The sequence below is a fragment of the Mustelus asterias genome, chromosome 18, assembly GCF_964213995.1.
Source record: "Mustelus asterias chromosome 18, sMusAst1.hap1.1, whole genome shotgun sequence".
NCBI lineage: Eukaryota > Metazoa > Chordata > Chondrichthyes > Carcharhiniformes > Triakidae > Mustelus > Mustelus asterias.
In genome coordinates this window covers 66,409,939-66,436,825 of record NC_135818.1, presented here as the reverse complement: position 1 = coordinate 66,436,825, position 26,887 = coordinate 66,409,939, and the positions used below count along the sequence as shown (strand labels likewise).

Below are 26,887 nucleotides of genomic sequence, written 5' to 3'. Positions count from 1 at the left end.
CTGTCTCTGAACAGCATTGATCTACAGAGGGATCTTGGCGTTCAAGTTCATAGCTCCCTGAAAGTGGCCACACAAGTAGATAAGGTGGTAAAGAAGGCATATGACATGCTTGCCTTTATTGGCTGGGGTATTGAGTATAAGAGTCAGGATGTCATGTTGCAACTTTATAAAACTTTGAGCCGCACATAGAGTATTGCATTCAATTCTGGTCAATACATTGCAGGAAGCATGTGGGGGCTTTGGAGAGGGTGCAGAAGAGGTTTACCAGGATACTGCCTGGATTAGAGGGTAGGAGCTATAAGGAGAGGCTGGAGATACTAGGGTTGTTTTCTCTGGAGCGGTGGAGGCTGCGGGGAGGCCTGATGGAGGTCTATAAACTTATGAGAGGCATAGATAGGGTTGACAGTCAGAATCTTTTCCCCAGAGTTGAAATGTCTAATACTAGGGGGCATGCACTTAAGGTGAGAGGGGGAAAGTTCAAAGGAGATGTGAGGGGCAAGTTTTTTACACAGAGAGTGGTAGGTGTCTGGAATGCGCTGCCAGGGGTGGTATTGAAGGCAGATACGATAGGGGCGTTTAAGGGGTTTTTAGATAAACACATGAATTTACAAGGAACAGAGGGATATGCACCAAGGGCAGGTAGCAGGAATTAGTTTAATTTGGCGTCATGTTCAACACAACATCGTGGGCTGAAGGGCCTGTTCCTGTGGAGTACCTTCCATGTCTTACCAATGAAGAGGATGCTGTCCCGTCATGATGAAAGAAGAGGTAATTCAGACACTTGAATGGTTTAAAATGAATAGGGAGGATGTATTAGATAGGCTGCCTGTGCTTAAGGCACCAGAACCAGATGGGTTGCATTCAAGGATGCCAAGGCAAATGAGAATGGAAATTGCGGAGGCACTAGCCATAATCTTCCAGTCTTCCTTAGACTCAGGGGTGCTGCCAGCGGACTGCAGAATTGCAAGTGGTACACCCTTGTTCAAAAAGAAGTGTAAAGATAGCCCAGCAACTAGAGTTCAGTGAGTTTAACTTCAATGTGGGGAAGCTTCCAGAAACAGCAATTCAGAGCATAATTAAGAACCACTTGGACAAATGTTGGTTAATTAAGGATTTGTTAAGGGAACATCTTACTGGAGTTTTTTGAAGAGTAAATATGTGGGTTGATGAGCATAATGCCATTGATGGTGGTGTCTATGGATTTTCAAAATATGAATTTGCAAATTCTGAGGGATACAGCGCTGTACAACAGACTTGTGAGCAAATCTATAACTCATGGAATAAAAGGGACAGTAACTACAGGAATGCAAAATTGACTGTGTGACAGGAAACAGCGAGTAGTGGTTAATGGATGTTTTGTGGGCTGCAGGAAGTTTTGTATTGGAGTTCCCCAGAGGTCAGTGTGCGAACCTTTGTTTTTCCTGATATATATTCATCATCTAATCCTTGGTGCACTGGAACAATTTCAAAATGTGCTTAAGATATGAAACTTGGAAGCACTGGGAACCTTGAGGAGGATCAAGTAGAACTTCAAAAGGACATATGTGAGTTGGTAGAATGGGCGGATTGTTGGCAGATGAAATTCAATGCAGAGAGGTACCAACTGATCCATTTTGACAGGAAGAACAATATAAAATAAAGTGCCCAATTCTAAAGGGGGTCCAGGAGCAGAGGGACCTAGCTGTACATGTGCGCAAGTCATTAAAAGTTGCAGGACAAGTTGAGAGAGCGGTTAATAAAGCATACAGCATCCTAGACTTTATTAGGGGCATAGAGTAAAAGAATGAAGAGGTGATGGTGAACATGTATAAAACACTGGTTCAGCCCAACTGAAATATTGCAGCCGGTTCTGGGCACCGCACTCCAGGAAGGATATGGAGGCATTGGAGAGAATGCAGAAAAGGTTCATGTGAATGGTTCCACTGATGAAGAAATTCAGTTACGTAGAAAGATTGGAGAAACTGGGACTGTTTTCCTTGGAGAAGAGAAGTTTAAGAGGAGATTTGATAGAGGTGTTCAAAATCATGAGGACTCTGTGCAGAGTAGATAGGGAGAAACTCTTCCCATTGTTGGAAGGATGGAGAAAAAGAAAGCACAGATTTAAGGTAACTGGAAAAAGAAACAATGGAGCCATGAGGAAATGCTTTTTCGCACAGCGAGCGGTTAAGATCTGGAATGTGTTTCCTGAGAGTGTGGTGGAAGCAGGTTTAATTGAGGCATTCAAGTGGAAACTGTTATTATCTGAAAAGGAGGATATGCAGGGCTATGGGGAGAAGGTGGGGGAATGGAACAAGGTGAATTACCTCTTCACAGAGCTGGAGCAGATGTGATAGGCCAAATGGCCTCCTTTCTGTGCTGTAACAATTCTGTGATTTGTCCCCAGTCGATAAATCTTCACTCTTCTATCTGCGTGATTGAGTTTTAATGCTTATTCAGTGCTGGCCATTACCTAAAGAAGACGCCATCCTGTCTCATTTGCCTACTTCTCCTCCACTTCATTGCCCTTCTCAGAGAGACTGAGCAGATAAGCAGGTGTTAGGGTTCTACCTCTCTTCAAATGCATCTCCAGAGCTTGATCAGTCGAGAGAAACTTCCTGGGGAAATATTTGCACCGTAATCTCTCCTTCCCCAGGAAAATTCTGCATAAGTCTGTATAGCTGAGATGTGTGTGGAAGAATTGTATACAGATAGCTGGTGAGTGGGAGTGCCAGCCTCCAACATAACACAAACCCAAATAAGTCCCTTAACCTTTATGCTATCGGGTTAAGCATTGGTAACTTTCGTTAGAAGAAACCCGTGGAATGAATGAAAGTAACTACACTTTGAGCAGTTTGAGACAAAAAAAACTTTGCAAATTCTGAGGGACAGCATAGAAGTAAGCTGGATTTGTGCCAGCCACAAACACATGCTATGCCCATGAATATACCCAGTGATTTGCAAGTCAGGTCCCTGGAGAGTTTATGGTGCTTTGCCCAGAAAGAAAGTTGGGAAACACAGTCTTGAATGTTGCAATGAACTGAAATGTGACGACTACGAAGCTGTTTTTCGCACGAGCACAGAATATGCCCTTCAAAGTAAAAAAAAGCGATTAAAGGCACATTGTAAGTATAAACGCCAGTAACTCTATGTATAGCTGATTGCTAAAATGTATTTGTCTCTTTATGTAGAAGAATTTACTACAAGCTGTTCTAGTAAACAGCATTCAAAGCACCCCATAACCAGCTGTTAGAATCAATCACACTCTATCTCTGTCCCCCTCATCACTCAGTGTCACTAACATTGAATACATTTTTATAGCAATAGGAAACATTCTGGCAGGATGCCAAGCACACCACATCATTTATCAAACTGATGATTTATTAGCATTCACATTTAAAACTAATTTGTTAGCTTCACGTGATAATGATTTCCACATTGGACACATTACTTTCAGAAAATATAGCCTTTCTTCTGATGGGATTATGGTCCTTGAGTATCCCGTGCACACTTATGTTTACTCTTATGATCCATAAAGGCAGACCTTTTACAAGCCATTTTCTCTGTTGAGAGGGAGGAAATTATTGTCCAGGATTGGAGTAATACGATCGTTCTCCTTTTTTTTGTGAGTCTGCTTCAGTCTCTTGGGAAACATAAATGAGGAAATTGTGCAGATTAACATTTGAGAATTATGGCAGTACGTTCGACCAGATATAAAAGGTTACTTCTCCCCCCCCCCCCCCCCCGCCCTCCACACCCACCCCCCCGCCACCCCCCTTCATCAAAAGGATTATGAAAATGCTTTCAGTTTTAGGAATTGCGACAATGCTGGTACGAGAGCAGCCACTACAACTGATTATCATATTTGCTAAAATGATCGCTTGACAGATAGAGTATGTGTAACAGTTAAAGCAATGACAACATGAGGAAAAACTTTTTCACGCAGCGAGTGGTTAGAATCTGGAATGCACTGCCTGAGTGTCTGGTGGAGGTAAGGTCAGCTGAGGCTTTCAAAAGGGAATTGGATCATTATCTGAAAAGGAAAAAAATGCCAGGCCACGGGAAAAGACAGGGGAGTGGCAATAGGAGAATTTCTCCTTCAAAGGGCCAGCACAGATATGATGGACCAAATGGCCTTCTATGATTTTACATTTCTGTTGTCATGAAAGCATGTTCTATATCATTAAAAAAAAATTTTTGAAACCACAACGTAACTTTTTTTGAAAAGGAAACTAAAATATCGCTCCAGTGTCTTGAGCTGGCAGCCAAAGATGGCTACACAATTTGCATCACTGTACCTTTCACATTCCGACACCATTAAGATAGAATCTACCGGTTTGCAAAACCCTACCAAAGACAATGACCTAAAGTTTAAAAGTTTATTTATTAGTGTTTCACAAGTTGGCTTACATTAACACTGCAATGAAGTTACTGTGAAAATCTCCTCGTCGCCACACTTCGGCACCTGTTCGGATACACTGAGGGGGAATTTAGCACAGCTAATGCACCTAACCAGCATGTCTTTTGGACTGTGGGAGGAAACTGGAGCACCCGAAGGAAACCCACACAAACACGGGTAGAAGGTGCAGACTCCGCACAGATAGTGACTCAAGCTGGGAATTGAACCTGGGTCCCTGGGGCTGTGAGGCAACCGTACTAACCACTGCGCCACCGTGCCGCCCCCTCAGGGTAATGTGAATGAACCACGGCCGGGATTTTCCATTCCTGTTCACGTCGGGTGGGTTTGGCAATGGGAGCAGAAAATATTGCAAGAGCAACCAAATTGCATCTTCCATCAACGTAAACATGTGATGTGATTGTCCCCTCCCCCTGTCAGTGACAAGGTGCATTTCCCAATATTCAATGCTGGAAACATCATTTGAATTCATTAGCACATAATTATTGGCCCCTATGCCTGAATCACTCCCCTGCCCCCACCACCACCAGAAAATCCATCCGTGTTGACGTCACGGCAGAATGGTGTGAAACCTGACTGTTTTCCCAAGATGTACACCTGGCGAGCAGAACTCCCAGAGCTCAGATGAGTGCAGCGCTTAGGGGGAAAAGGGTCATGCCCAGGTAATGCCCTGGCACTGTCTGGACAGTGCCAAGAAGCAAGGGCAGAGTGTCAGGGCTGTGCCAGGTGTAGTACCCAGGCAGTGCCAAGCAAGTGCCTGGGCAGTGCTGGGGCATTGCTGGGGAAAGCAGCGGAGGCTCTAGGGTGAAATCCTTTGTGCTGGGACGGCCTGTAAAATTGTTGGCCTGATCTTCAAGTGACTAAGTTGCTGGTGGCGTGGGCGAATCAGTGGCTACTCAATAAAAAAGAACATGTTGTGGTCAAACAAGGAGAGGGAAAAGAGGATACTCAATCAGCCCTCCTCTCTAGATGGTAACACTATAATAATGAAATATTTCAATCATGAGGGTATCACATATTCCTGACAGCAGTCTCCTACATTACAACAGTGACTACACTTCAACAAAGTACTTAGTTGCCTATGGAGCACTTTGAGACATCCTGAGGTTGTGAAAGTTACAAGATAAATGTGCACCTTTCAAGCCTTTCTTCCTGTAACTAACTTCGATAAGTTCAGCTTTGACATGACCTCGAAGAGTTACATCAGGTTCTGTAAGCATGCACATCACAGACTTCATCAGGAACACAAAAGGTATTTATTAACAAGGAAAATCTGTACGGAGGCAGTCAGCCCACTGGCTGCTCCAGTCCCTACATATAAGGGGCAACACGATGGCACAGTGGTTAGCACTGCTGCCTCACAGCGCCAGTGACCCTGGTTCAATTCCGGCCTCGGGTGACTGTCTGTGTGGAATTTGCACATTCTCCCCGTGGGTCTGCGTGGGTTTCCTCCGGGTGCTCCAGTTTCCTCCCACACTCCAAAGATGTGCGGGTTAGGTTGATTGGCCATGCTAAATTGCCCCTTAGTGTCAGGGTAAATATGTGGGTTACAGGGATAGGGCCTGATTGGGATTGTTGTCGGTACAGGCTTGATGGGCTGAATAGCCTCCTTGTGCATGCCTTCTAGATGCCTTCTGCCCCAAGAGAGGACTCCACCCCCTGGAGTGATTACCCACTCTCAGTCCCACTTGGTCCCTCCTCTGCTGTGTTTTCCTTAAAGGGACAATCATTATATCATTGTCCTTAAACGGACAATCGTCACAGTTTCAGTGAAACAAGTTTTCTTGGCTGGTTATTATTTTTAAAGTTACTGCTCATACAATGTGACACTATTATTAGAACAGTAAAAAGATTGATCTAATACACCAGGGTGGCTTTCATATGGAAATATCACCCCAAAATGCCTCAAGAAATTAAAATGCAATTTTAGATTCATTTAAATAAAATCTACTTTTGCTTCTTTAGCTTTCCTGTTCTTGTTTCTTCCCTAGTCTCTCTCTTTTTCCAGCTTTTTATCGTTTAACTCGTTTTAAGGAACCTAGACCTCGCAGTCCCACCCTTTAGTTAAAAAAGCACAACTATAAAGATCTTCTGGGATTCTTCTTGCTCTTAGCTCCAGCCATCTATTGTGGAGATGGGGAATGTGTCTGAACCAAAAGGGCTTAAAACAGGTGAAGATAAATGGCTGTTTTGTCAGCCACTCAAGGACACTTCATATAAATGAAGTAACAAGATCACACTTGTAGTAAATAAAAACTGGAAACAGGTTTTCTCACTGGTGGCATGAAGGGTAATCAGACCAAAACGAGTTAACTTAGTCTAACAGGGTGAGGTTTTAATGATCATAAGTTTCGTATAGCAGGATCTGTTCTGATTGTAAAACTGGAGAGAGAGTGTTACACACATCCATTTTACTTCTGGTCTTCAGTCCAGCTACAAAGGGGATGGAACTATTTGCATTGGTAAATCTGTAAAATGATTGAAGCAAATTTAATCAGATTGTGAGTCGACATTGCGCAAAATAAAATAGAAATTTGACACAGTTGACGTCAAAAGGGAAATGAAGGATGTCCAGCAGAAACAGCTCGAAGGGCGGTAGGGCTACAGAATTGCAATCTCAATTCCCCCGACTCATGCTTCCTTTGAACACGCTGTGCTGTTAGGAGCACAAGATCATCGAACTTGCTCTTGTAAATGAAGATCTCACATTCGAATGCCAGGAGGAGTCAGCTCTCCCCATGGCTCAGTGGGTAAATGCAGGCCATGATGTTACAGCAAAGGCATCGAGCATCATACTTGGTCTACACTAAGTTAGCCAATCTCAGTTGTGGGTGAGGGGAGGTTCTATGATTGGTCTCAGTACCTGAACAATGAAGAGGAGGAAAAAGAGAAGAGAAAAAGAAAAACAGTCGAAGGTTCCTGTGGTTATGCAATGGCTCAACTTTTCTCCCAAGTGGGAGATTTGTACGTGGACAAAGTCAAGACGAAATTGAGGCTGAGCTTTTATCCCAACCCATTAGCTGCAAAGTCTGTTGGCACCTAAACGCACACATAATCATTGAATCCTACAGTGCATAATGAGGCCATTCAGCCCATCGAGTACACTGACCACAATCCTACACAGGCCCTATCCCCATAACCCCATGTATTTACTCTAGCTAGTCCCCCTGGCACTAAGGGGCAATTTAGCATGGCCAATCCACCTATCCCGCACATCTTTGGACTGTGGGAGGAAACTAGGGCACCCGGAAGAAACACACGCAGACACGGGGAGAATGTGCAAATGCCACACAGTAAGGGGCAATTTAGCATGGCCAATCCACCTAACTCGCACATCTTTGGACTGTGGGAGGAAATTAGAGCACCTGGAAGAAACCCACGCAGACACGGGGAGAATGTGCAAACTCCATACAGACAGTAACCCAAGCCAGGAATCGAACCCATGTCCCTGGTGCTGTGAGGCAGCAGTGCTAACCTCTGTGCCACTGTGTCACCTAGAAAGAATGGCTTGTTTTGAATTTTCTAATATGTCATTGAGTAACTGCAGTGCCTGGTGTGATACTGACCAGGTTGACTGGGAAGACACCAGGTTTGATTATTCGTTCACACTGACTTTATTCACAGTGGCTGTAAAAGCTCTACAAATAACCTGAGCAACATATTCCCAGGCTGGGCAACATATAGCTTGTTAAATGATGAAAAGTCTCACAAAGGTACATCCAGAGAAAGATGGAATCCAACCCAAGAATGTTGGCTTTAACCGGAGGAAATTGCAACTCCTCCAGGACAGGATGTCAGACAAGTCGTTGATCAACGCGGAGAAGAAATGTAAAGGCTGAGATATGTGTTGGACAGATAGACACGAGTGCCATCAGTGTAGATCATAGAATCATAGAATCCATACAGTGCAGAAGTAGGCCATTCGACCCACCAAGTCTGCACTGACTCTCTGACAGAGCATCTTACACAGGCCCTAGCTCCATAAACCCACATATTTGCCCCACTAATCTCCCTAACCTACACATCTTGGGACACTAAGGGGCAATTTAGCATGACTAATCCACCTAACCTGCACATCTTTGGACTTAGACACCTTTAGAGGTGGAACCTGACCCCATGTTTGTGGATTTCATCACCAAGGGGTAAATGAGGAAGAGGAGAGGACCAAGGATGGAGCCTTGCAACACTCGAGAGGTGATGGTGCGGACTTGACTGGCAAGCACTTATGATGCAACCTTACTTATGCTAAGGGCAGGAGAGAGACAAACTGCACTGATTGCCCCTTACCATTCCTTTGTAAGCAGAAGGTGCTTAGAATGAGTTTTTAAAAACAGGTGGTAGCATGTTTTCCCAATTCCTCAGTTTTGGGGGTCTAATTGCACTAATAATCCACAGCAAACTCAAGTTAGGATTAACTCAGTGGGTTAGTTTATTTTCTACATTGAAAACCTGGGGAAGAGTGTTTACCATGTCCTTCTCCACACATACACACAGAGTAAAGGGGTGATAGAGAAAAGGAGTTTTACAATATAAGGACCGCAGAAACTCAATATTAATCCATGTAAATTTCAGACTCCAAGTTCAGATTCTAATGAGGAATTCTTTCATGTGGTATTTGAGTTCAGCTGGCCAAAGACCAGAGTTGTAGGATTTGCTTTCAGTTGGTGTTGATACCACAAGATGATAGAAGTATGCAGAGATTGAGTTGATTCTGTAGGTGATGATATAAAATGTTGCAGTAGAGTCAGGCTTGGTGGGCATATTGTTGTTTTGCCTGGAGGAGCATGCTTCTTGGTGGTTCATTAGTTGAACGTTAAAATGGCAGATTGACAATTTCTCAGTTCTCAAAAGCACATAGAGATTTTAGAGTGGGCCCTTAACCCATGTGACTTTCCTTCTCCACAAAGAGAACAATTATCCAAGTCTGATAATTGGCTTTGATTTCAGGACTGATAATGTCCCAGCTATTAGTCGTTGAAAGAGGTCCCACCTATGTAGAGGGTCTGATGTTTGGAAGCCGTTGTATAGGCAGACCCACTGACTCTGTTGGCAAGGTGAGCTTATCAGATGCAAATAACCTCCGTGTAGTTTCCTTTGGAATGGGTTTGAGAAGTTCCAGATGTGATACGGATCTTCTGGCCTTTTTGAGATTACAAAGGGTCTGCACAATGAGGTGTGAGATTCTGGAAGCTGAGAAAAGAGTTATTTCATTCTTCAAACTCCTGGGGGCAGCTCCCAGATAAATGACCAACCCTGTGATCAGGTGACTTGTGGCAACCATTTTTCATTGTACAGCAGAAAATCAATTTAAAAAATAGCAATAAGGATAAGGTTTCGGAGCATACAGTGTTGGATTTATTTTCATGTTGGAGGAACCCAACACATGTATGATGTGCAATTTAGAATGTGATCCTGCGATATGGATAGGCGGGGGTTGAATGGCAGGAACCATGGATCCCATGTATTTATCATCTTGTTAGCAATCATTGGTGTTTTCTTCATAATATACTTTGTAAATAACAGAATGTGGGCTATTTTTCCTCTTGCCATGTTTAAATGACATCGCAAATTTGAAACAAATAAAAATGTGTAAAACTGTAGAATCATTCAGGTGTCAGTGGTTCTGCTGGATCTCTGAGACGCTTCGCTGGAGAAACTAAAGAATGTGTCAATTTAAATATTTGTTGCAAGTAGTTAAGAGAACGGACTTTTGAAGCAGTTTTTCCAGATGTATTATTGCTGCTTGCTACCAGTGCTCTATATCACTCGCCCATTCTATTGCTACTGTAGATTGTTAACTGCAAATTCCAGCATGCAATCTACTGACACAGAGATTAATTGTTAGTCATCGACTGGTCAACCCAAATTGCACACACCCGCTCCTCGAGGGACATGGCACAGTCAAAGGGTTGCGGTTGCTACATGTTAGAATTTAGACTGCTGCTAATCATGTAACTGCACCCCAATTTAACCAGAGGTACAAAGGAGAAAATCCTAAACAACTAAATCTGTGAAGAGAAACATAGAGAATGATTTACATTTATCTGAATCACCTTTCATTACCTCCTTGAGATGTCCCAAAATGTTTTGTAGCAAATGAAGATGATTTGAAGTCACAGTTTGAATGTAGGAAATTTTGGAGAATGTTTTGTATTCATTCATGAGCTGTGAGCATGGCCAGCATGTGTTTTCGATGATTGTCTTTGAGAAGATGGTGGTGGGTCATCCTCTTGAACCACTGCAGTCTATGTGGTGACCACAGTGCTGTTAGGAAGGGAGTTCCAGTTTTATTGACCCAGTGAGAGAGAAGGAATAGTGATATAGTTCCAAGTCAGGACGGTGCGTGGCTTCAAAGAGAAGGTGGTACTTCCCATGCATTTGCTGCCGTCACCCTTCTCGGTGGTAGAGGTCATGGGTTTGGAAAGTGTTGTCGCAGGAGCCTTGGTGAGTTGTTGCTGCACATCTTCTAGATAGTACAGAGAAGTGCCACGGTGCACTGGTGCTGGAGAGATTGAATGTTTAACATGGTGGATGGGATGCGGATCCAGCAGGCTGTTTTGTCCTGGATGGTGTTGAGCTTCATGAGTGTTTTGGAGCTTCATTCATCCAGACAAATGGAGAATATTCCATCATACTCCTGGCTTGTGCATTGTATTGGTGGACAGACTTTGGGGAAGTAGGAGATAAGTTACTCATTGCAGAATTCCCAGAATAATGGATTTGCCTTGTGGGAGCCCCATTCAAGGGTTTGGTCTACTAGGCTTGATACTAATTACTGTCTGATTTGTCCAGTATCAAATCCTTCACATACAATCATGAGGAGACATGTTTGCAATAGGTAATATCAAACCAGCTGACAAGATGATCAGGGATCAGGTATTATCTGTATGTAGTTAAGCTTTTAGCGATTCTGTTGAGGTCCCTGACCTGCTCAAAGTCTTGTGGAAGTGCATGAGATGCACAGTCGTGTCACTGTTCAACAGACTGTGACAGGAAAATGTCACAAAATTATAGGGATCACTTGTAATCCCTTCAGCCAGTGCGTTCATATGGCATCACTACCGTGCAATCTTTTCCGGAGTAGGTGGTCACCCCCGCAAAGGTAGCAGCCAATCCTCACAAGTTCCCACACCCGGTGTTTAGGGCGGGGTTATGAACAGGACAGTGGAATTGCTGAGCAGTCAGTTCTACATTCACATCTCTTGCTGCAAGATATTCTGCTGACCCTCCTTCTGCTCCATGGACACCTTGCACCTGGTCTTTCTTGGGCAACAAGGGCTCCTGCTGCTACCGTCCCGCCTCCGCCAAATGCAGGTCTCTTTTTAATATAGGATGCAGGTCAACACAGCAATATGGGCATGTTGAAGGAAGATCCTCAAATGGGAGGGACAGCTGGGTGTCTGTTTCCCCATCCCGACAGTGTGATCTATCAGGATAATGCTCTGCTTTTGTTTCTATCTGTGTTGCTGGACATGGTTAGGTCCTCTTCGCTATTTATGTTGGGTGCCAAGTACTGAGGGATGGTGAACTAACAGGGATAAGCACATCATTGCATCTCCCTGGGAACCTTGCACAGAGCTGCATGTTGGCATTTCTATGAATGGCCACTAGCTGTGCATTTATAGACTGGTTTCCTTTTCTATTTCCGTGTGTTACTGTGTCCTGATGGCAAAATGTTAACAGCCAATGATGCCGTGCACTCACGGGAAACCTACCAAAGCTGCAAAGTCCCCCATTCTCCTGTGAAGGCTGGGCAAGGTGATGTATAGGTCAGCCTTGGAGTTTTGTATTCTTATGACTGGGAAAACAACTAGAGTTCGATGTTGAGGTTAATAATCCATTCAGCGGCTTCAGCTGATAGCGTCTGCACGGTTGTGATGCCACCAGGGATCATCCAAGCAGTAAAGACCCCACTGGAGAATGGATTCAGTCCGGGTGAGAAGACAGAGCCAGTTCCATGAGGCTTAAGTTTAAAGTTTATTCATTAATGTCACAAGTTGGGTTACATTAACACTGCAGTGAGGATTCTGTAAAAATCTCCCAGTCGTCACACTCCGGTGCCTGTTCGGGTACACTGAGGGAGAATTTAGCATGGCCAATGCATCTAACCAGCACGTCTTTCGGACTGTGGGAGGAAACTGGAGCACCCGGAGGAAACCCACGTAGACTCGGGGAGAACGTGTCTGTCATAACAATCCTATAGGGCACAGTAAAGACCACTACCAAAGCCTTCTATTCCTGAAGGCAGCAGGTTTTGTTCCAGGAGGCTGCGGAGTTCTGTGATGTCCTACCTGAAGTTTCCTCTTGCAATGCACCTGCCACATCCTAAAAGGTGACTCTTATTTTCTGGCTGCTGGACATGCTCTCCTAGGAGAAGTTACCCTCACCTTGCTGTCCCTGCAAGGCCAGACTGCAGGTGGCTTCTGAGGCAGGTGGTTTCTGAGGCTTCTCTGGCTGTTCCCCCTCCTCTAATTGTTGCTCCAGCCAGAATAAAGAAGTACAATAGCCCCCATCATGAGCAGGTAATGCTTACTCAGGCTGAGCAGGCAACAAGAAGTGTGGAGAAGTGCTCTGTGAACTGGAAATCTCCCAGACAGCAAAATGATCTTCCAGTCCTGTGCACAACTAGAAGTGCCTTTTGATGCAGTTTCAGCGACTCTCCATCGATCACAGAGGGTTTAATACCAGCAGGGTTTTGGAAATACTGAGTTAACATAAAAACAGCAAATGCTGGAAATTCTCATCAGGTCTGGGATCACCTGTGGATAGAGACACTGAGTTCAGGTTTCGAGTCCGGATGACTCTTCCTCAGAGCTGAAGACAGGGAGAAACATGATGGAATTTATACTGTTGACGAGAGGGGCTGGAGCAGGTGGAGCAATAGAGAATGCCGGGGATAGGTGGGAGCTCAGGAGAGATTTGAGAAAGATGTCATAGGTACAAGACAAAGGGAGTAGTAATGATCATGGTAAAGACTAAGGCAGGTGTTAATAGTGGTATAAAGGTCAGTTAGCAGAATGGGTGCTCTCTGAAAGCAAAACATGGGAACAGAGTTGCCCTTGTGGGAGAGAGTTTGTTTAAGTAGCCTTGGAGTCCAGATGATGTAATTAGAGCATGGATTTTAATTTTTTTCCTAAATCGGTGCTTAAGATGGGCGCGCGCGCGGCGTGTGTGTGTGTGTGTGTGTGTGCTTGTGTGTATGCGTGTGAGTGTGCCTGCATGCATGCGTGAGTGTGTGTGTGTTCATGTGTGTGTGTTTGTGTGTGTGTGAATGTGTGTGAGTCTGTCTGTGTGTGTGCGTTTGTGTGTGCGTGTGTGTGTGTGTGTGTTTGTACCCCCTGTACACACTATTCCCACAGGCTAGGTGGGGTTAAATTGGAGCTTGTATCTTTGAAGGTATAACAGCAGACAGATAAATCTAAATATGAACTTTCAAAATAACCACAAACTCTCATCATTAAATGGGACTTCTCACATACTGTGCCAATATGTACAAACAACTTTTAACAAAATGTGACCCTTACTCAGACAGAATTCATTGAATTAAAAACCTTAGATGGGTGGATCGTTTTTCCATAGCTCACATGACAATGCTGCGAACTCTGGGCTCCAAATAAGCTTCAGCTTCATTACGTCAAAGAAATTTGACCTTAACAGGGATACGATATCATGGGCATGAAAGATAAATAAGTGTGCTGTGCTAGGGATTAGGAGCCCCAGTGTGAACCCGAGCCTAACATCCACACCCAGGCTTCCCCCTGAACAGTGATCTGCTCAGTGCTGGCGATGGTGGATACAACATCACATCGAGGGAGGTCCTGACATTATTCATATGTCGCATCTCCCAGAAGAACTGACATTGATAGCGGCTGTGGTGATGTGGCAGACCGTTCAATCCTCTCAGCTATAATTGGGGTCACAAAGGTCAAAATCTAAAATAAAATTGTCTATCAGTGTCACTATAATTTTAAATTCCAGGGAAGCACTGAGGTTTCGGCACAGAAGGATCATATAGTCCATTGTGCAGGTGTTAGTCCGCACTGGGGCTATCTGCTCTAATCCTTTTTCCTTCTTAAGCTTTTCCTGTGCCCTTTGATAGTTTTCTTCCCCAGGCACTTAACTCCTCAAATATTGTGATTGAGTTGGTTTTAATACTACTTGTGAAATCGCATTCTATATCCTGAGAACTCTTTGGTCAGATTGGCACGTGGCTTTAGATTTTTCAGCAGAATGAGCTGAACTGGGCTCATTGCAAACTTAGGGACAAGCAGATCACATTTTTCTGAATGGGTGGAAAATGCTATGCAGCTTTTTTCCGGGTTTGTGATCAGTGCTTCCAACCTGCTACATTCTGACACCAGGGTGCAGAAGGGAAAAATCTGCCACATGAGGTGACAACATGGTCACCTCTTCCTCGCCACCACCCGCGCTGCCCAGATATTTTAACTAATAAACTCTGACCCAATTTCCATGGAAATGTGTTATGCAGAGACAGACAATGGCCAAGAACTTCCACTCTCTGGACAGCCAGATGTATCCCCAAAGAAAAGTTGCAGGACCCCTTGGAAGTCCCAATGCAATGACTGCTTGAGAATTACCCAGGAAGTTTAATCTTCCGATGGGCAATTTTCCTGCTCTGCAATAAGTCTCCAAATAAGTGTCCAGCCAGGGAAGTGGTGGTCACTGTCAGTAATGCACCAAAGCCCAGGATCCCCGAGGGACTGAGTTTAACATGGAAGATTAGCATGTTTTCATACCTTCGGAGTGATTTGTCTCAATTTAAATGATTCGAGCAGCAAGCATTCGTGAATTTAAAAATAAAGATGATTTATTATCACACACTTGCCCCGATGGTCTGGCACATACTATCACACATACCAAAGAGTGGATGCAAATAAAAAAAAATATTACAATTACAATCTGGAATTATTTCAGTCTCCTTCATAGCATGGCTGTAGCTTCTTAGATGAGTGGCTGGAATCAAGGTCTTATAAAAGCATAGGATTGCCAGGAAGCTGTGAGGCCTCTTGTAGTTGAATTGCCAGTAGGTTGGCTCTCCGATTAACTTGAAATTGGATCAGTTCCCACTTTTAAAGCATAGCTGTGTATTACCTTGCGTGCATAGTTGTCTTGCAGGATGTTTCTGATGGTGTCTGTCTCAGAGCAGCTTCTGCTATTATATTTTAAAAGCAGGTAACAAACATGGCTGCCTTACCCATGTGATTGTTACAAGCCCAAGTCCTTTTCTAAATAAGGTGGTGTATTAGGCCAGCTTTTCACACCCTGAGAGTTTCAGGCAGCCAAGACTTTTGTGTTTGGGTTGAGGAGGCAACACAGTACAACGAAAGGTCAGTGAGATCCATTTCATATCCATCTAACACCCGGTGAGTTTCGATGTCTCTCTTGTCCATGGTGAAGCAGAAATACGAGCCGGTTGATATGTTTCAGTCCTTACTGCTGGTGGGCAATCCTTAACAAAGGCATGTGTGAATTTCACAAGTGGCTGTCATAGTCCATATGTAATTAGGTATTTGCTTGTGTGTCAGGATTGTCAAGTCATTTATGTTACAGCCACCTTAGGCTGCTTTTTGTGTCCACTTTTTAAATTTTGGAATATCTTCATGCCTATACTGGGCGTGAATACAGAGACTTCCTAACAATTAGTTAAATGGATGAGAACCATGAACAAGCTTTCCCTCACATGTATGTCCATCCTCTTCACCCAGTGCAATTATTGCAATAACTACAGGCCTCATTTACCTGATATTCCTGCAACTTTGGGGAATTAGCCGGGTAAATATGTAGGGTGATGGGGATAGGGCCTGGGTGGCATTGTTGTCGGTGCAGGCTTGATGGATGGAATGGCCTCCTTCTGTACTGCAGGGATTCTATGATTCTATTCTATGATTCTATGACCCTTAGGGTCAGGAGGAGAGAATGGGGAAGAGGGAGCAATTCCCATCCATCAACAGGGACCGCAAGGCCAACAGGAGGCATTACCTGAGGGGCAGGCTGGTTCGGAAACAGGAATCTAGCATTGCCACGCCAATGCATCCAGAGAGCAAGAACAAACTACATCCAGATGCCAAAGAGGCAATGTCACAGATATCTGAGGGTGTTCCAGGAAATGGTGACCAAGAAACATTGAATTGTTCATCAAGATCTGCAGCCATGTGCATTTGACGGGAACCCTGTGTCAATGGACGTCAAGGTTACAGTGACACTCAATTTCTGTGCCAGCAGTGGCTTCCAGGGTTCAATAGATGACATCTGTGCAATCTCACAGGCTGCCACACATGGGTGCACACAGGAGGCAAATGATGCCTTATTTAGTTGTGGCAATGATTTCATACACTTCACCACAGCTGAAGACTGGGCAGCATGGTAACACAGTGGTTAACACTGCTGACTCACAGCGCCAGGGACCCGGGTTCAAATCCCAGCTTGAGTCACTGTGTGGAGTTTGCACATTCTCCCTGTATCTGCGTGGGTGTCCTCTGGGTGCTCTGGTTTCCTCCCACAGTCCAGAGATGTGTGGGTTAGGTGGATTGGCCATGCTAAAATTGCCCCTGTCAGGGGGATGAGCTAGGGTAAATGCATGGGGTTATGGGGATAGAGCCTGGGTGGGATTGTGGTCGGTGCAGACTTGATGGGCCGAATGGCCTCCTTCTGTAGGGATTCTATGATTCTAAGACAGCCAGGCAGCAAGGTCAGGCATGGTCAGGTTTCATCGTTTGATTTTTCTGACTGTAAGGGGAGATCGACTGTACTCACGTGGCCATAAAAGCTCCCTGGAAACAGCCAGTTGCATTTGTAAATCGTAAAATGTTTCACTCCTCAAACGTACAGCTGCCCTGTGACCACAGGGGAAGAATAACGCAGATCTGTGCATTTTTCCCAGGGAGTTGTTACAACACATACATCTTTTCATTTCTCCTGGATCTTTTCAAAGATTGATGGCTGGATCTTCAGTGACAAGGGCAATCCCTACGTCAATGGCTGATGATGCCAGTGAGGCATCTCCAGAGCAAGGCGGAGGAGAGTGGCAATCTATCTGGGCCATCATCAAGCACACCACTGGGCTTCTCAAAATGCACTTCCACTGCCTAGACCAGTCTGGAACGGCTCTGCAATATGCAGAGGGTGTCATTAGTAGTTGTGGTCTGCTGTGCACTGCACAACTTGATACTGCAACATGGACAAATGTTGCAAGGAGAAGAGTGTGAGGAACATCAGCCCTCCTCAGATGATGAGGATTTATCAAAACATGATGAGGAGGAGGAAGTCATAAATCCAATGAATGCCAGGACATGGAGAGATGTGCAAGGGATGCCAGGGATAACCTGATCTACACACGGTTCTCACAACAATACCACATCTGCATGACCATCCCTCCAGCACTTTCCCACCGTGTGGATATAGCCTTGCCATTCTCCCTTACCAAGTTCACTAAAAACCTGCATCCTCTATGACCTAGTGTAAACTGGGGAACAGAGCTTTGTCACACACACTCACTAATCATATTAATGACATCTTTGGGGTAAGTGAATATCCATGTAACAGCCTGCCCTGTCCAATTATTCTCATCCAACACCATCTTTAAAGTTCTTCTGTTAAATTGCATCTGTCTCATGTATACCCACTGAGAGTGAAAGGGGCCACTATCCTCTCGAGTGCATAGAGGTGGGGAGTTGGCAGATATGCTTGCATTTAAAGCCATGTTGCATAGAATGATCATCACAGAAGTAACAGTTCATGTCAATATTCAATAAAGCATGCATGTAATCTCTTTCAAGAATAATGTCCATGTCCCTATCTCCTCTCTAGCCATTATATTGTGGGGTGTGCCATGACCATTACATCCAACAATATGACAGTCCCGAACAACTCTCAAAATTACAAATCATTGCTAAAATTAAATGATATTGTGTGTATTGTCAGATAGGCATGGGTAAATCAGCCGTGCCACCTTAGTGCTCAGAGTTTTTCCCATTTTTTCTTTTTACCACTACGATTAGCTACCACCCCAACATCAGCAGCTGAAGAGGAAGCAATCTGCTCAGTGTCATGCCCTGTTGCCTTGGATGGCCACGGCAAGCATCGTCTGGAGCCATTGGACTTTGAGAATTCCAGCCTACGGAGGTGGGCAGGGGGTGAGAGAGGTGGTTCCCTCAGCCTCGTCTGCGGGAGCTAATATGGTCCATGGTGGAAGGGATGAGGAAATACTTTTATTTTATGATTTATGATTTTTATACTGTGAGCTAACTCTATACTAACCCTAACCCTAACCCCTGCCTCACTGAACTCCACTTCCACACGAGTGATTTCAAATTCTGCTTTCAAAAAGACACACTTTCAAATCTTCTTTTAAAAAATGCTTTCTATCAACTGCTCCCATTTAAGTTTTGCCTTCAGGTTTTACACCTCCCTCTTCGGGATTTCTTTTGTCTTAAGGGCTTTTACCCAAACTCTGAGATCCAGCCACAGATTCCCATGATTACTTCAAACAATGCCTCCCAAACTGTAGCCAAATCTCTCAAACCTGAAAATCACTTCAGATATCTTCTTGGCATCTCGATCTTCTTCTCAACTCTGCCTGTCTTTACTGGACAGTTCTCTGTTCTAGTATCTTTAACCTCAGGCTTCTTGGGAACTTCTTGTCATTTCTCTAGTTTCCTTATTTAGCTGGACTCTAGTTCTCTGCACTTATTTTCTTTACCATTACGTCATGGTATGGTTTTCTTCTGGCAAAGTTGAGAAAGGTGTTCCCTCTTTATCCTTCTAAACCAACTGCCAATTAATTCAGCTAAAACTAAACTCCAAAAGCTTTTCAACCTTGAAAGGGCCCCTGGTTGGTAAACAAGAACCTTATGCTTCTGCTAGCTTTTATTTATTCGTCACTCAAAACCTCTCTAAGCAAAATAGAAGCGCAGTTTGAATTGAAACCAAAGCCCCCACGCATACAAACACCTTTGTCCAACAGGAATCTAACTATAGGTTTACTCAGCCTTACACAGAAACACTAAATTAAACCCACTTAAAACCAAATCTTATTTCTAATATTTACCAATACAAATATAAATCCCTCATAACTATCTTTGTTTCCCGACGTCAGTTCGGATAAGGGAAGATCAAAAGCAAAAAAACAATATATCAGAGGCAAATTCATCCTATGCAAGGGAACTGATTTGAAACTGTCGTGCACAATGTGCCTGGAGAAAGCCTTTTTGAGAAGGTAGTTGTCTCTCTCCAAAGTTAGAAGCAGCCCCCAAAATATTGGTGCCTGGTCTGGTAACTATTGTTAGATTTTTCTTATAGTTTTAAAACCTATGGGATGTTGTTATGGGAGGTTGAGCTCTGAGGTTTGGAAAATAGAAAGGTTTGGAATTGGGTAAGTTTAAAGATTCAATGTATAGCCATTAATGTAGTCAAAACTACTTTTAGTTGCCTTTCTTGGTTGTTTTACTGTTTAATAAATATTTGTTCTTGTTTTAAAATCATCACAGAAGCATCTGGGACATCCTTCACTGGTCTTCACACCTTTCCTCACGTTATACCAAATTTCAAAATACAGTTGAGAACAGGCATTCCAAAATTCCGTTCTGGGATTTGGAATACCCCAGCATTTAACATCAGCTGTGCTCTTAACAGGTTAGTCCAGCCTTGTCACCTGTGACTGATTGTGACCTCCATCGCCTCCTCCTCAGTGGCTATGAGAGACCTGAGCTCAGACATTCTGTCTTCTGTGTGTCTCCCCTCACAGATACTGCACCACAGGTTGGTAAGGTTATACTAGAAGTAAACCAAGCACTTGGCTTTCTTTCTGGATGGAAAGAATTGAAATGTACGGAAATGATGTTAAACCTTTACCAAACTTTGGTTAGATCACCCTTAAAGTACGGTGTTCATTTCTTATTTCTCAAAGGATGTAGAGGCACTGGAGAAGGTGCAGAGAGGATTTTCAAGGACACCAGACATAGAATCATAGAATCCCTACAGTGCAGAAGGAGGCCATTTGGCCCATCGAGTCTGCATCGGCCACAATCTCACTCACGCCCAATTCCCGTAACCCTACACATTTACCCTGCTAATCCCCCTGACACTAGGGTCAATTTAGCATGGCCAATCAACTTAATCTGCACATCTTTGGAATTGTACGCACATGTGTGGGTACAAAAGATTGACAGGATGGGCTTCTGTTCTATTGAAAACAACGAGGCTTAGGAGTGACCTATAATCGAGGTAATTAAAAACTTGATGGCGAGGATCCAGAGATAATGTTTCCTCTTGTAGGGAAGAACATCACTCGAGGCCATCAGTATAAGTTAGTCACCAAGAAATCCAGTAAGGAATTCAGAAGAAACTTCTTTTACCCAAAGAGTGGAGAAAGTGTGAAATTCTGTAGCACAGGGAGTGGTTGATGAAAATTAAATGTATTTAAGCAGAAATCAGACAAACATATAGAGAGAGAAGGGGATGGGTGCTTATACAGATGAATTTAGATGAGGAAAAATAGAAAGAGACTATCGTGGAGTACAAACACTGGTCAGGCCAAATGTGTTGTTGCTGTGCCATACATCTCATGCAACCATGCTGTTGATTAGCTGGACTGAAGAAAAGAAGTTACGGGCCTATGGGGACAAGGCAGGGAAGACAGAACAGCTGAATGCCTCTTTGTAGAAAGCCAGCACAGATAGGATAGGCTGAATGGCCACCTTTTGAGCTCTAACCACTCAATGATTCTATTATGCAGGCAGAGAGGAGACTACTTCTCATTCTTGAACCCAGCAAGTGATTGGTATATGGAAGTTGAGGAAAGTTTATAAGTTCATTTAGATGATCCTTCAAGTTTTCAAAAAACTGTGGGCAGTAAAATACTGTAAGTACGTTCAGGTTTAGTGAGAAAAGATCCAATTCAAAATTAATTCAGGAAGGAAAAATGTTACCAACACAGTACCAGAGTTCATTGTTTCAATGGTGGTGGTGAAGGGAGCGAACATTTAAGGTGGTGGATGGGATGTCAGTCAAGCGGCCTGCTTTATTTTGGGTATTGTCAGGCTTCTCGAGTGTTATTGGATCTGCACTCATCCAGGCAAGTGGAGATGATTCTGTCACACTCCTGACTTGTGCCTTGTAAATGATGGGCAGGTTTTGGGGAGCCAGGAGGTGAGTTACTCATCACAGAATTCCCAGCCTCTGACTTGCTCTTGTAGCCACAGTATTTATATGACTGGGTGCAGTCAAATATCATGGACAGTATTCTGAGCAAGAGTTCTCCTTCTGACTCTATTAAAACCATGGGCCACCTCTGGTCACCTTTTAACCTCCCTCTCCTGATTGTAACCTGCCCCCCCCCTTGCTCCCTCTCCCAGTCACACTCCCTTCTCCGGGACCGACACGAGGACTGCTGTCAGCAGCAGCTTGGTGCCAAGTCCATTCGTTCTTTGCCGGCGAACTGTCTGGGAATGCAATGCAGGTGCCTGCAGCTCAGCAGTCTGGTATAAATGAGGCCTGAGATGCAAAGGCGGGTGAGTCCTGGACTTGCCCATTTTGGCGCAGGGATTGATTCCAGCACCAAGTTCATGGGCAGTGTGAAACCATTTTCCAGTCTACGCAGCCTGTGATTCTATCCATTTCATAAAGTAAACTGCAAAATGGGTGGATCCTCAAATAGAATTGCTGCACCCTTAATATTAATCCTTAAAAAAAGCCTTTTTTTTAAATTAGAGACCAACGCAATACGTTTCAAACACATTTCTGGCTTCTAATACTCATCAGCGCTCCGAAGCCTCCTGAAATAAACAGAATTAAACAGAGGCTGAGTTTTAGAATTTGCTGTTCTTATTTTTGTGAGCTGCGGACAGGTTTTTGAGTGATGTCACTGGCGGGTTATGTGGGAGAGTGACAGTTGGAATCCAGCTCCTTCATTCCGCATGCTGAGGATCAGGCATGTGGCTTCCACAATTGGAAACAGTAATATATGGGTGCAATGAGTCACTATCTTCCAGGAAAACATTACCTTAGCAACCTAAACCCATGTGACTTATACCAGGAGGCCAACTTGTCAGTTGATATCTGGCCACAAAAGTCAGGACTGCAGGAGCACGCAAACACTCACACCACTGAAGTTATATAAGGGTTTTAAGCCATTTTCATGAAGCAAGGGGTGTACAACGCTCATGTTACCTTTTGGAAGGAGATTTCTACAATGAGTTACTGTATTTGAGAACTATTATATCGCATGTTATGAATGGGGAGCCAACAAAAGGGCCATTCAAAGAATTCCATTAGTAAAGAAGTCATATCAGTAATAGGAGTAGTTTTAAAATGTGGTTTCTAATGTAGTAAATAAGCATTTGGAGAGAAACATTGTAGGGAAAGGGGCAGCATGGTGGCACAGTGGTTAGCACTGCCACCTCACAGCGCAGGGACCCGGGTTCAATTCCCGGCTTGAGTCACTGTCTGTGCGGAGTCTGTACGTTCTCCCCGTGTCTGCATGGGTTTCCTTCCACAGTCCGAAAGACGTGCCGGTTAGGTGCATTGTTTGTGCTAAATTCTCCCTCAGTGTACCCGAACAGGTGCCGGAGTGTGGCGACTAGGGGATTTTCACAGTAACTTCATTGTAGTGTAAATGTAAGCCTATTTTTGATACTAATAAATTATTTTTTCATCAACAAAATAACCCAAATATATTTAAATGATCAGAACAGGTCCCACCTCTCCAATGCCCAAGTGAGAATCACACTTAAAAGTACCTTCTCTCCCCTTAACCACCCAGATAGTAGGACATGTAGGAATCTACCTCCCAGTCTTCTTCTGCAGTGCCACTTTGAAACAAAGCTACTGATGTGAGATTTGTGAAGCAAAGCTTGCTTCCTTTCTCGTGGTACAAGACTAAAAACGCAAACTTGAAGCAGATGGATGACTAATAGAGGATTTTCTGGATGAGACTGTTACAAACTGTTACAAACAGAATAATTACAAACACATAGATTCATAGAGATATACAGTATGGAAACAGGCCCTTCAGCCCAACTGGTGCATGCCGACCAGGCTTCCTAAACTGAGTTTGTCCTATCAATGTATCGGGCAAGAATAATCCATAATATAGGTGTATTTTAAAATGATTAAAGTATTTTATTAGGCTGACTTGCGGCCTCAGCAAGGGATCTATTTCATATTATTCATTATTTTTTGTGAAGAAGAAGTATGACCTGGTTACCTGCATTTTCATTTTGCTAGAATTGGCACACAGAAAATGATATAGATTCAATGAGGTACTTAAAATGACCTTCCCTTCACCTTGGTGGATGATGTCCATCCTCCAATGCGAAGAGGCTGAACTTTGAAATGTTCTCAGTCAGAATTGTGAGAAATTTGCTAAAACGGGACGATACATTCTGATTGCATTTTGTAAATCAAAATTAACTAAAAGGAATAAAAGCTGATTTTTTAAAAATAAAGGTACGGAAATCATGGGATAACTTTCTGATCTTGCATGTTCAGCAGGAGCGCATAACGGTTTTAACAATGGTCTTCTGTAAATTGACTTGTTAATAGCCAAAATGGCAATGCAGTCAGACTTGGGGTGGCACGGTGGCACAGTGGTTAGCACTGCTGCCTCACAGCACCAGAGACCTGGGTTCAATTCCCGGCTTGGGTCAATGCCTGCGTGGAGTTTGCACATTCTCCTCGTGTCTACGTGGGTTTCCTCCGGGTGCTCCAGTTTTCTCCCACAGTCCAAAGATGTGTGGGTTAGGTGAATTGGCCATGCTAAACTGCCCCTTAATGTCAAGGGGACTAGCTAGGGTAAATATGTGGGGTTATAGGGATAGGACCTGGGTGGGATTGTCGTCGGTGGAGACTCAATGGGCCAAATGGCCTCCATCTGCACTGTATGATTCTATGATTCTTATTAAGTTGATGGTTTCTCCTTGAGAACACTCACTTTTACACACCAAATTGCCCCTTAGTGTCCTGAGATGCGTAGGTTAGAGGGATTAGTGGGTAAATATGTAGGGATATGAGAGTAGGGCCTGGGTGGGATTGTGGTCGGTGCAGACTCGATGGGCCAAATGGCCTCTCTGTACTGTAGGGTTTCTATGATTTCTATGAATTAACCTGAGTCAACTGCTACATGCAATAAGTTGCATGAATGTTACTCTGTGCACATCCAGTGGGAAGAAATACAATTGCCTCAGTGCAAAATGTTAGTGGTGACAATTCTTCCTTTCCAATGTGGTTTAGATCATCGAAACAAAAGACAAGTGTGCTTGACTGATCTGCTGTTACTCCGACTACCAAACACAAGGAATAGAAAAGTAAACATCTTCAAGGCTGAGTTGGCAAAGGTTCCACCGGATTTGACTCCACTATATGCAAAAATAAATATTCCACCGATAGGAAAAGGTTCAAACAAGTCTGTTTCTTTCTCAGAGACCACAGCATTTCCCTTAATCCCGGATATTTTTGCTGCTTAAGTGTAGTTAGTAGCTACTGTAATGTAGGGCACGGAGTTACCTCATAGAATCCTTACAGTGCAGAAGGAGGCTATTTGGCCCATCAAGCCTGCACCGACAACAATCCCACCCAGGCCCTATGCCATAACCCCAAGTATTTTACCCACCAATCCCCCTGACACTAATTGACAATTTAGCATGGCCAATCCACCCAACCTGAACATCCCCGGACCATGGGAGGAAACCGGAGCACTCGGAGGAAACCCATGCAGACACGGGAAGATCGTGCAAACTCCACACAGAGAGCCCCCCCCATGGCCGGAACCAAACCTGGGTCCCCAGCACCCAGAGGCACTAGTGCCAACCACTGTGCCAACTGTGCCACCCAACATGATCCTGATGATTTGATGTGATTTTCTTGATGACGCTGATGTTAAATTGTTGACAGTAATTTTGGGGAGGCCCCGTCTAATATTAGTTATTAAAGCTATTAAAATTTTTGAGAAAGCTTCCCTCGCTAATAGGCAAAGCCTAGGATCTTGCTGAGTGGGAAATGATGTCTGGCTGGATGGTCTCTCAGTTCTTCTCAATTAATTTGCATTTCTAAAGAGCTTCCAAGGCCACATTTTCCAAACAGGAATCCCTGCCTTCCTGCAAGCAAAACAAATCCACGCAGTTTTTGGAATTAGAGTTCTAACATATTTCTCTGTCCGGCAAATACATTCTCAAAATAAACTTCCTAATTAGTGCCTTACAATTTGTCACATTCCAATGCATACAAGAAACCAATTTAAATTCCCTTCATTATTACCCAATCAGAATAAATCAGCGCAGTCTTCACATGCGTGTCAATGAGTGCATTCTTCCAATTTTCCACAATCCACTGAAGGATCATTTATTAGTTAAATTGATCAAATGCGATTTGAATCCAAATATCATCACACTAAGATAGGATTTGTTTCTTAAAACACTTGTAAAGACTTCAGCAGATATATCGAATGTATTTTTTGTGTATAATAACCATTAAGATGGAAATGAGACAACAGAAAAAAAAACTAAGCATTTGAAAATGAGTTAACGACAAGAAAATAAAAGTGATGGCAAAAGCTGCATTCGCTCCCCATCTAATCCTCCCCATTCTAGTTACCATCACTTCACTGAATGCACGACAAGCAGTTTGTTCTCAGCCACTCTCTAACCAAAAAGAATGGCCTCAATTGAATATCTTCTAAGAATACATTGACATCACATATATACAGGCTTCAGTGTTAGTGAGTCCAGAGTGGAATGTGGACGCCAACACTATAGTTAAGAAAGGCCACCAACGCCTCTACTTTCTCAAAAGGCTAAGGAAATTCAGCATATCCACTACGACTCTCGCCAATTTTTCCAGATGCACCATAGAAAGCATCCTTTCCAGATCTATCACAGCTTCATGTGGCTCCGGCTCTGACCAAGACTGCAAGAAACTACAAAGGGTTGTGAACAGAGCCCAGTCCATCGCACAAACCAGCCTGCCATTCATTGACTCTGTCTACGCTTTCCGCTGCCTCAGAAAAGCAGCCAGCATAATCAAGGACCCCATGTGTCCTCGACATACTCTCTTCCACCATCTTCCATCGGGAAAAAGATATAAAAGTCTGAGAACCCGTACCAACTGACTCAAGAATAGCTTCTTCCCTGCTGCCATCAGACTTTTGAATGGATCTACCACATATTAAGCGGTTATTGGATAGGCACATGGAGCACACCAGGATGATAGGGAGTGGGATAGCTTGATCTTGGTTTCAGATAAAGCTCGGCACAACATCGTGGGCCGAAGGGCCTGTTCTGTGCTGTACTGTTCTATGTTCTATGTTCTATTAAGCTGATCTTTCTCTTCACCATATCTGCAACTGCAACACTATATTCTGCACCCTCTCCTTTCCTTCTCCTGTATATACTTTATGAATGTTTTGTCTGTATAGCGCGTAAGAAACAATACTTTTCACTGTATACCAATACATGTGACAATAATAAATCAAATCAAATCATT

The 26,887-nt window shown here is 43.7% G+C and overlaps 1 long non-coding RNA gene across 1 annotated transcript; it reads left to right on the top strand.

Annotated features, from left to right (window-relative positions):
• Nucleotides 1-2,973: 2,973 nt before the first annotated feature.
• Nucleotides 2,974-26,887, top strand: LOC144507244 (uncharacterized). The gene is made up of 3 exons (XR_013500058.1): nucleotides 2,974-3,101; nucleotides 19,900-20,044; nucleotides 24,641-26,887. It is a non-coding gene; the product is annotated as an uncharacterized LOC144507244 (long non-coding RNA).